The sequence below is a fragment of the Papio anubis genome, chromosome 3 (genome assembly GCF_008728515.1).
Source record: "Papio anubis isolate 15944 chromosome 3, Panubis1.0, whole genome shotgun sequence".
In the NCBI taxonomy this organism is placed as follows: Eukaryota; Metazoa; Chordata; class Mammalia; order Primates; family Cercopithecidae; genus Papio; species Papio anubis.
In genome coordinates, this window is record NC_044978.1 from 50,129,207 (window position 1) to 50,141,313 (window position 12,107).

A 12,107-nucleotide genomic window follows, 5' to 3' on the forward strand; every position below is an offset into this window, starting at 1 on the left:
CTAATCCTCCTGTATTAGGCCATTCTTATATTGCTGTGAAGAAATACCTGAGATTGGGTAATTTATAAGAAGAGAGGTTTAATTGGCTCATGATTCTGTAAGCTGTACAGGAAGCCTTTGCTTATCCAGTACACGGGTCTTTATGCCACCACCAACACCGGCACCACTGGCATCTGCTTGGCTTCTGGGGAGGCCTCAGGGAACTTACACTTATGGCAGAAGGCAAAGGGGGAGTGAAGCGTCTTACGTGGTAGGAGCAGGAGCAGGAGAGAGAGAGAGAGAGAGGGAGGTAGGAGGTGCTACACATTTTTAAACAACCAGATCTTGCAAGAACTCACCACTATCCTGGGAACAGCACCAAGAGGATGATGCTAAACCATTCATGAGGAATCTGACTCCATGACTGAGTCACCTCCCACCAGGCCCCATCTCCAATGTTGGAGATGACTATTTGACATGAGATTTGGGTGAGGACATTGATCCAAACCATATCAGGGCCTTTGGGAGGTAATTAGATAATTAGAATAGAGCCTCCACGATGGGATTATTCCTTAGAAATGGAAGAAACATGAGATCCCCCTTTCTCTCCGTGAGCACGCACCAAGCAAGGAAAGGCTATGTGAGCACATGCTGAGGAGGTGGGGCTGTCTAAGCCAGCAAAAGAGCCCTCACCAGACACAGAGTCTACTGGTGCCTTGATCTTGGACTTCCCATCCTTCAGAACTGTGAGAAATAGATGTCTATTTTTTAAAATTTATTTTTGTTTTTTGAGACAGAGTTTCACTGTGTCATCCAGGTTGGAGTGCAGTAGCGTAATCTCGGCTCACTGAAGCCTCTGCCTCCCGGGTTCAAGTGATTCTCCTGCCTCAGCATCCTGAGTAGCTGGGCTTACAGGCACCTGCCACCATACCTGGGTAATTTTTTTGTATTTTTAGTAGAGACGGGGCTTCACCAGTTTGGCCAGGCTGGTCTCAAACTCCTAACCTCAAGTGATCTGCCCGCCTTTGCCTCCCAAAATGCTGGGATTACAGGAGTGAGCCAGCACACCCAGCCAGATGTCTATTGTTTAAGCCATCCAATCTATGATATTTTGTTATAGCAGCCTGAGCTAAGACAGGTTATGCATAATTTAATACAAATGAATGAGGGGCATGACTTCAAGGGATTTGCCTACACACAATGAAAGACACATGTGAGGATTCCAGGGTGCATGGTGCCCCCGACCCCTTGTATAATATTTCAGAATGATAATGGGAAAGACACTTTTCTGGGAACCAGGAGGCCCTTGCCCTAAAGTCAGGTTCTGAATTCCCAGCTGAGAAATCCTGGGTGGGGAACAAATGGAGTCTCTGTGTACTCATACATAAAATGACGTGCTCGTCATGATGTTGTGAGAATCAAAGGGAAGGTTGTTTGAAAATTATAAGACCTTGTGCAAATATAGTCCAGGTGGTATTTTTGTTATTGTTGTTTGTTTGCTTGTTTATTTTTCATCCTAACCCTCAGAGCCTGTGAAACCAGGGGGTAGTTTTTTTTTTTTTTTTTTTTTTAGAGGTGGGATCTCACTCTGTTGCCCAGGCTGAATACAGTGACACAATCATAGCTTACTACATCCTTAAACTCCTGGGCTCAAGCAACCCTCCCACCTCAGCCTCCTGAGTAGCTGTGACTATAGGCACACACCACCACACCTAATTTTTAAAAAATTTAAAAAACATTTTATAGAGATTGGAGTCTCTTTATATGGCCTAGGCTGGTCTTGAACACCTGGGCTCAAGTGATCCTCCTGCTTTGGTCTCCCAAAGTGCTGGGATTATAGGGGTGAGCCATTGTGCCAGCCTAGGAGGTGGTTTTAATTTAATTTAATTTAATTTAATTTTTCAGATGGAGTTTCGCTGTTGTTGCCCAGGCTGGAGTGCAATGACCTAATCTCGGCTCACCACAACCTCCGCCTCCTGGGTTCAAGCGATTCTCCTGCCTCAGCCTCCCAAGTAGCTGGGATTACAGGCATGCACCACCACGCCTGGCTAGTTTTTGTAGTTTTAGTAGAGATGGGGTTTCTCCATGTTGGTCAGGCTGGTCTTGAACTCCTGACCTTAGGTGACCCACCTGCCTCAGCCTCCCAAAGTGCTGGGATTATAGGCTTGAGCCACCGTGCCAGGCCCCTAGGAGGTAGGTTTAAATTCATAGGTCCAGCACTTTGGGAGGCCGAGATGAGCAGATCACCTGAGGTCAGGAGTTTGAAACCAGGCTGGCCAACATGGTGAAACTCCATCTCTACTAAAAACATAAAAAATTAGCCAGGTGTGGTGGCGGGCACCTGTAGTCCCAGCTACTTGGGAAGCTGAGGCAGGAGAATTGCTTCAATCCAGGAGACGGAGGTTGCAGTGAGTCGAGATTGTGCCACTGCACTCTAGCCTGGGCAGCAGAGCAAGGCTCTGTCAAAAAAAAAAAAAAAAAAAAAAAATTCCATAGGTCCAGGAACAAAGGAGATTTTTTTTTTTTTTAAAATTTATTTATTATTATTATACTTTAAGTTGTAGGGTACATGTGCATAACGTGCAGGTTTGTTACATATGTATACTTGTGCCATGTTGGTCTGCTGCACCCATCAACTCGTCATTTACATCAGGTCTAACAACAAAGGAGATTTTATACCTATGTGGAACCCACTGTACCTTCTTCTCCTGCTAGAAAAAGCCCTATCTATAATGAATATATGTGAATCAGAACATTTCCAGTATTTGATTTTTCTCATGAAACTCTCTTATTTCTTTTGTTTTGATCTTCTTTCTTCCTTTCTTTCTCTCTCCCTATATATCTCTGTCAGGTCTTTTCCTCCTCCTCTCTTATTTCTATAACTACTCATATTAAAGAATTAGCGTACTTTGAGTTTTTCTCTTGTATCAATATCACCTTTTATTATTTTCTTGCTAAAACTTCCCTTCCTCCTGAAATTAGGTGCGTTTTTGTATTGTGGGACCCCCGATGATTTTTCCGACTCAGTGGTCCTAATGTTCCTTGCTCTGAGGATAAGATGTGGAAATTGCTCTAGGAACTCTCCTAAGGCCAGGCAAGTTGATGCTTGCAAAAGTGGCACAATGGAGGCTTAGAATCCTAGCTTTCCTTGAAAGAGGGACAGCAATTAACCTTGGCAGTGGAGCAGAACTCACTTGAATTTGTACTTGTAAATCTCCACCTCTCCTTAGGCAAATATGATAGGAAGAATCCAGATTTTCATCAAAAATAAATTAAAATGGAGTCCTCACATTATAAAAGAATTCGCGGGGAGATTTCTTTAGTGAGTAACTCTTCCTTAATGTACTTAAGCCATGTTTTGATTCGCATAAATTCATTACTGATAGACTTTTTCTAGTAGCATGCTGACTGAGTACATGAGGCACGACAAGGATACGCTACAGAGGCTACATTTCAGTAAGTTTATTAACCAGTATTTTGCATGGCATTTTACTGTTTTTTAAGTTTCTTTTTTAAAGGGGGAAGTCAAGCCTAGGTGAGCCTGTTGTTTTGCTTCTGCCCATCTGGGTTTAAAACACAACCTATTTATTTGGGCCCTTGGCTCTATTCGGTTTTCACTTTAAGCAGGGATTTTGGTTTCTGTGATGTGTGGAGGGAGAAAGTAGGTCACTAATGAAATGCTTCATGCAATGAATAAATGATCTGCCATCCAAACAGCACACAAAGGATGTTTACCAAGGGGACCATCCAGACCTAGAGAATGAGTAGTAAAGCCAACTGGGGAGGCTTCCCAGGAATCGACCAGGATGTCATTCTGAGTACTAACACTGGCCCAGGCGGGATCTGTGGACTCTAGGAACTCTCGTCTGGTGGCAAATTCGAACTTCACGTCCCAAAGGCACCACCTTCTGTGGGGCAGAGTTTGCAAGAGGTTACTGGGGGCAAAAAGAGCTGTCAGAGCTGTTTTTCCAGCTTTGTGTTCACAAGGCTTCATCTCTAGTATTTTCTGCTAAATTCTGGCATGTTGGACTCCAAGGAGAGGAGGCAGATTGAAGTGAGCCATGGAATGGCAGAAAGTCCTTTCTCTGGAAACCATAATCCCCCTTGAAGAAGATATTCTCCATTGATTGTGGTACTACCTGTATTTGTCTCCTGTAACCAATTGTCAGAAACTGAGCAGCTTAAAATGACAGAAATGTATTCTCGTGCCATTCTGGAAGTCTGCAATCAGTTTCACTAGTGTGAAGTCAAGGTTTTGGCAGAGCCACACCCCTCTGGAGGAGCCAGGGGAGAATCTGTTCCTTGCCCCTTCTAGCTCCTGGTGGGTGCCTGAAGCAGCCACATTGCCTTCTCTTCTGTCTGTGTCAAATCTCCCTTTGTCTCTTTCTTATAAGGATACTTGTGATTGCATTTAGGGCCCACAGAGATAATCCAGGATAATCTCCCCATTTTAAGATCCTTAACTTAATCATATCTGCAAAGTTTTTGCCAAATACACTAACATTTGCTAGTTCCAAGAATGAGGATTTGATATCTTTGCGGCCATTCTTTAGCCTACTACACTCCCTCTCTTAATTTTTTCAGCAATACTGTGTTTCAGTGTTAGTGTAGCTCTAATTGTTTGTAATTATTGAGTGGCATTGGAAAGCTCTTCCATGGACTTCCTGCCAACTAAGGGCTCTCTGGCCTTGCATCATCCCGAGAGGGTGGGGGAATAAGATACAATGCCCTGGTAGGGAGAAGCATTTTAACACAGACATTGCTTCCCATTGCCTGTGCATGAAGATAATAAAAAGCAGAACTGCTGAGTCTGTTTTATTGTTGAAAATTTTTTTAATGACAATGTACTCCTCATTTCCTGCACCCAGGGCTGGCCACTCTCATACTTCCCATCTTGGTACTCCAGTGCTCTGGCCAGCATCCTGATTTGCTGATCATGGTAGACCCAGAGAGGTGAGAAGGCTCACCCTCAGTCACAGAGGTAGATACAGTGTTGAGACCAGCACTCATGACTTCTCACAGCCCAGGGCTGAGTTCTCACCATTTGTGTCCCTCCTCATACCCCTGACTGGCTCCCTTCTCACCAAGCTATGAAAGCTCCAGAGGTTCAGCCTGACCCTCAGGCTCTTCTTCTGAGCAGTTATCTTCTGCTTCTCCCCGGGGCCTTTTTCTCTTTCTCCATCTAAGTCTGGTTCTTGGGTTATATTTTATTTTTCTAGCTTTCCCATTTCCTGTAGCTCATAAAACATCAAGTTTAAGGACTCCAGTGCTGCTCACCACGGGGAAAGAGAATGAGGAAAAGAAAGCCACAGGGATGTAGCAAATATTCCAGACACCATGCAACATTCTTAAGGCAGTGAGTCATGATCCATAGTCCTGTCTTCCCTCTCCTAAAGCGTGTGGGAAATTCCTCGACATGTTCCTAGATTCCTTCTTATTTTATCTGGCCAGTTCTCACTGTCCAGGTCTGATTAGGCTGGATACTAGCCTAGACTGCGTGGAGTGACGGGGCTCATTGATCCTTCTCACCTTCCTCTCTCATCTTTCTGGGTATGGGGTGCTTAAGGTTGGTCCTCAGGTTCCCTAAGACTCCTCTTGGGAACTGCTCTGCACAATTGCTTGTGCAGGGTGTACATTCCTCTCTCTTTACATCCACCCCCACATGAAGTCCCTGAAAACATATGCACAGAGCGCAGAGCCAGGCAGAGGCTATCTGCACCATACCATAAACCCCAATGTAGTTGCCAGCCAGCTCAAGTAGAATACTTACTCATTCACTTTCCCTAGGCTAGAGACAACCCTCCATGACCTTCAGCACTAAAAGAAGGCCAAGTGACCTTCATCACCTTTTTGCCCTTCATTCTGTGTGCTCTCCTGTCCCCTTCCTCTTCCCAGACCATTCTTTCTTTTTTCTTTTTCTTTTTTTTTTGAGATGGAGTTTTACTCTTGTTGCCCAGGCTGGAGTGCAGTGATGTGATCTCAGCTCACTGCAGCCTCTGCCTCCCAGGTTCAAGCGATTCTCCTGCCTCAGCCTCTGGCATAGCTGGGATTACAGGCTTGCGCCTCCATGCTGGCTAGAGATGGGGTTTCACCATGTTGGCCAGGCTGGTCTCAAACTCAGGTGATCCACCTGCCTCGACCTCCCAAAGTGCTGGGATTACAGGTATGAGCCACCGTGCCCGGCCCCCAGACCATCCTTATAGGGCAGGAGCAGCTCCCAGGAGGAGACACCCCCAGGCTATCTTCCTTCTAAGATGTGAGTGAATCAAAAAAGAGACTAGCCATATTTATTGCCCAACTGACAGTTCCATGCCATAGCCCCCAAGGACTACTTGGATTCATCCTCCTGAAAATGGTGGAGAGGAGCCCCAGGCCACCCTTGCAGGCCATCTTTCTGTAATGTTTTCCCGAGTACCTTCCCCTCCTGTGGTGATCTTGCAGGCTCAGTCCAAACAATCATTTTTCTTTCTCTCCTGGAGAAGTTTGACATTTTCTACACTGGCACCTATGGATGTTTTAAGATGTCCTCTTTTAGTCTGCCGGGAAGACTGTTGGCCCTGGAAGTCCTGCTCTCTGGAGCTTGGTTGGTCTGCTCTATTTTGTTCACCAGGGGTTCCTCACTGGCCGGTCCTAATGGTTAATTCTACATTAGTTGAATGTCAGTGTCTTTTCCTACCACTTTATGCCATTGGGTCCACCCTCTCTAGACAGCTGGCCCACTGGGAGAAGCCATCTTTCTTTATTGTATCCCGAATCTTTTATGTCTTTTCCCTCTCATAGCACCCAGGAATCTCTCCTCACTCCAAGCTCCTGTTCTCTCCAGACATGGCTCTTGTTCACAGCTCCTTGTGGAGCAGTGGTGGGAAGATTGAGCTCTACCTGGTTCAGGTTATTGCAGGTGGGATCCCCCATTTCTGTCATTTTACCCTCTGTTTACTTCTCTCCCTCCTTCTCCTTCCCCCGTGCCCTCAATGGAACAGTCTTTTAAAACCTCATCTTTAAAAAAGAACATACTTCGAAATACAAAGACAATAAAAGATACAATACCCACTGAGGGACCAGGAGGCTAATTTCCTCACATGCATTTTCTGATAATTTTGGCAAAGCTGCTTCCCAAACATCTGCATTAAATATTCCCCACCACAGGTGTGTGCTTAATGTGCTCTTCGAGTAAATAACATTCAGAATTGTAATCATGAGGCGGTCTGGGACCAGCCAGGTCATCTATCTGGATTGACACCTTGGGAATCCAGGGAGAAGGAGGCCTGGGACCGGGGATGCATGGGAATAGATCTGCTTCTGCCCAGCAGCATGGAGAAGGCAGCCGGGCTCAGGGCCTTCCAAAGAGGCAGCATCGGCTCTTGAACAGCGCAACCCCTGAATACCAACCTGTTGTTAATTCAGTCACCGTGCCGTCATTCTGGTGCTTCACGGATGAGAAAAGTGAGGCACTTTGAGTAGTCAAAGATTAGATCCTAAGTACCTCAGTCCCCTCATCTTGCAGATGAAGAGGATGAACTAATGTTTCTCCTCATTCTCAAATGGTCTGATTTTATAAAATCACTCCTTCCAAATTTATACACTATTGCTGATGAGTGCGGCTGCCTCTCTAATTTCTGTGGGATGTGAAGGGTTTTCTAGCAATCTGCAGCCTGAGCTGAATGCCTCTTTGTGCTTTCCATTGCAGTCTAAAATAAAATCTTTGGAATAGTAGGAGGGAAAAAAAAACCCTTCTGAAAACGTCTCAGTAAAAGAAAAGTGCCTTTACTGTAGCCTCTGTTCCACAAAAGGAAAAAGATCTTGACATTTTCCCAGGAGTGAATGAGCAGGTGCAGCAATTGTAAGAGTTAATGGCAAGGTTTCCCAAGAGCTCTGGGATAAGGACAGGATCATGACCAAACTTCTCAATGAGCTTTTTAAGGGATGATGTACAAGCTGGAATGTAGGATGCCATTATGTTTCTCAGGTGAGGAACAAAAAGGTTGATTTAGTGTGTTTCTTGCTCTCCCCTTCTCCTCTGTAGCCTGCACATTTATCTATGTATGTAATCTATGTATGCGTCATTATCTGTGTATCTGTTTGGATGTATTTAGGCATGCATATCTGTGTGTATCAAAATCTATGTATCTAACCATTCATGTATCTGTGTGTGTATCTATCAATTACCTATCTACTTACCTATCCCTGTTTCTTCTATCCTCTATGTATCTATCTATCGTCTCTCTATCCATTCACCTGCTTTTTTGTCTCTGTATCTCACTTGCTTACTCTCTCTGCCTCTTCTTATTTTTGTCTTGTCAGTCTGAAATTACTTGTCTTCCCAGGAAGGATGAATAATAAAGCAGTTTTTCCCCACCCATGGTATGTCAATCATTCTGAGTGGACTATTCAGATAGTTTCATAGAATTAAAATTCTGAGTCGGCCCCAAAAGTTGAAGCATACATCTATAATGCCTCCTGAGGGTTTTCAGAGATTCCAATACAGGTGATCACAGCTGCTGCCAGTGAGGGCCTCTTCTCTGAAGGGTCCCGGAGGCCTTTTAGTGTGATCATCAAGGAGGCATCCCGAGGCGCCAGTTGGCAGTAAGAGTCCACATCTTCCCATTCAAATTTTCTTTGTCTCCTGAGTTGTGGATGGAATTTGGTGGCTGTAGAGTCTCATGGAGGATCTCTTAATACTATCTCCTCCTTAAAGAGTGACAGGTCTTGGAAAGGAGACCTGCATTTCTTGAAAGCAAACATAGTCATGAAACCTGTAAAAAGAATTTTTGAAGAGCAAATCATCTATTTTAGTTTCTGTCTCTGCTCATTTGACTTGCTAGAATTATTTTAGTACCTATAGCTGACATTTATTGAGTGAGAGCTTAGGCACTGTTATACGTGTTTTACATGTATTAACACATTTAATTCTCATAGTAACCCAATGGGGTAGATGCTATTAATAGCCCTATTTTACAGGAGGGGGGTTAATGAGGAAACATATCTTTTTGAGGGTAAGGCATACATTCTGCTTGGGGATTAAATAGACAAGGGAATCAAAAAAGTGAATTTCTGTCCTACCCACATTTTACTTTTAAATTCCCTACTGATATGTAAAAATAATTTTAAAATAATTTTAAAAATAGGGCAATAAGAATAAATAGGGCAGGGGAAAAGTAGAGCAATGATGACTAGATTTATGATCCGCTAGGGTTGAAGGGAGTAGAGGAGTTCTCCACATCAAGTTGTGACCCTCCTCGGCCACTCGTCTGCTCTTGAGAACATCTTGAGGCAGACGTTCATAGCCATTGTCATAGTGCTGCTGAAGCCCGACCTCCAGCACTTCGTCCCTCCATGAAGACAGAATTGCTGGGTCTAAGGGAATCTGGATTTCCATCTATGCCTAACTTCTGTTGACCTTTACTCTTAGCAGAACAAAAAAGGGAACTTAAGGCCCAGATCCCCCCTGCCTCTGACCACTTTGTTTCTGTGCCTGTTGGCAGGTGTGTAGGGTGGGAGAGAGGACTGACTTTGAGCCGCTGCTTCTGTGAGGCGGGTGGGATCTTGATCGCACGCCGTCGACAGTGTAAGCTGCTGTTTGACGTCCCTCCGGACAGCACCATTAATCGCCTGCGCTTTCAAATGGGCTAAACTTGGCTTCAGTTTTTAAGCCTTTAAACCAGAGCATGGAGAAAGAAGGCCCCTCTAGTGCAAGATATTGACAGTTTATCTAAATTTAGAGGCCATGTGGAATGTGATTTTGCATATGTCCCTTCCTGATGCCAGTTGGCACTGCAGAGCTCACACAAACCCTGCACATTTTCATACTACAACGCCCTCCACGCACACGCACACCTACACACGCATGCATACACATGTGCCTGCATGTGTACACACACACACATGCAATTTGTGCATTTCAGAGTATGTTTCAAGCCAATGACTAAGCAGAGACAGCTTAGTACTTCGCAGATTTGTTTGAAAATGACTCCTTTCTAAATGCCACAGAATCCGATTGCAGCTCTCTCTCTGAAATCTATGAGGAAATGTCATGTGCCCAGCACAAATCTGAGATACAACAGTTCTGTTGGCCAACTCTAGTCTTCTGCCAAGCCTGTATAAAATATGAACTCTTCAGCTTTCACCGCCAGAGCCTCTCATTCTCCTCAAATTCTAAGAGGAAAAAGCTTGGGAGACCTGACAGGGTATGGCCACTAGATGGGGCCAAAGGTCTGTGAAACATTTTTGTGGGCGCTGAAATCAGTAATTCCGCCCTTAGCTGAAGAATCCTTGCGGAAGAGAGAGACCTTGATCATAAATCCCACAAGCAATAACAGGTTCATAATGCATCCTAGTGACTACATGTTGTAATTTTTTTCTCCCAGAGAAATAAAATTTCTCTTTCAATGGAGAAGGATGTTCCTTTACATCGAACATGTGCTAATGTTAAATCTCTTTCCTAAGAAGCCGGCGACTAAGCCTTTAATGTGCACTGACCAAGACATCTGGGCAATGTCTGCAGTGAAATGCGGATTGATAGCTTGAGGGCCTAAGAACACATAAGCCACAGTCTTGGCAGCCTGGATAGAGAGGGCTATTTTTCCCCTAAAAAAATGAACATTTGACTTGTCAAAGTGTTTTCTCATTGATCCACTGAAACAGAATCTGCAGATTAGAGAGACAGGTTTACAAAAAATCTCACTCATTTTCGAAGAGAAGTAAAGGGGAAAACAGAGACTAATTTCTTTCATTTAAAATGTATCTACCTATTAAAGACGGAGCAAAATGTTAAGTGAATAAAATGTCAGTGGGACAGAAATCCATTTCTTTGTTGCCCCTGACTCTTCCCTTCCTACAGCCTTCCATGTTACCTGGGAAGTGGAAATCAAAGAACATAAAAAAAATTGCTAAATGATATAATTAACAGCAGAATCTACGTATGAAAACATTTAGCACCAAACCTACATCTACATATCCATGTATTCTTCAGAGTCTCGCTCTGTCGCCCAGGCTGGAGTGCAGTGGTACAATCTCGGTTCACTGCAACCTCCACCTCCCGGGTTCCGGCGATTCTCCTGTCTCAGCCTCCCAAGTAGCTGGGATTACAGATGTGCGCCACGAAGCCCAGCTAATTTTTGTATTTTTAGTAGAGACAGGGTTTCACCATGTTGGCCGTGGCTGCTCTCGAACTCATGGCCTCATGTGATCCGCCTGCCTCAGCCTCCCAAAGTGCTGAGATTACAGGTGTGAGCCACCGTGCCCAGTCAATTGATTCTTAACAGTAATCCTTTTCTTAGCAATGCCTTACAGCAAAAAGGGCTGACATTTTTTGACTATGATGCACCTTTTGGTGCCTTACTGGTGAACTCTTTACATGATGATTATTTATCATGTGTAAAATGGAAGATTGGGGGAAAAAAAAAACAAAACAAAAGCAAAACACCTAAAACTTAAATTTGATGCTAAGTTAGAATTCCTTTGAAATTTCAACTGTTAGGGGTTCACAGCTATTTCTCCAAACTGATTTCTTGGAACTACACTAGGAGAGCAGGTGGCTTGTGTGTCTTTTTCACTCTTGTATGCCCAGCACTTGGCATGGTGTCTGGTACCTAGTGAGCCCTCCAACTACTTGCAGGATGAATGAGTGGCATGCAGGCCTGGCTGTGGGCCTGGCATGGAGATAACATGTTCATTTCCATATTTTGTAGGTGTCACAATCTGAAATCTGGTTACTTCAGATTGACCTTTCCAGAGGCAGAGATTTACCTAGAGTCCTTGAAACCTTACAATTTGGAAAAAAAAAAAAGGAAAAAAAAGGATAAAAACTACCACATCCTCATTCTCCAAATGGGGACAAATTCTGCTGCTTTTCAGATAAATCAAACCAAGATTCTCAAAGTAGAATGTGGTGCAATAATTTTTAATAGCTTTTATATTACTGTGTTTATCACAAGTAGGAGGCATTTACTTTGTCAATATTCTCCTTTTCCGGAGTTTGGTGGTGTTTTTCTAGCTTCCATAATGTTAAATAGTCATCCCATATTTAGTCCAGGCTCATGTGGCCATTTGCAAAAGGGATGACAGTGTATGATGAGGCACATATTCATATTTAGACTCTAAGATAAACAGAGCAGTGACTCTTAGTGAGG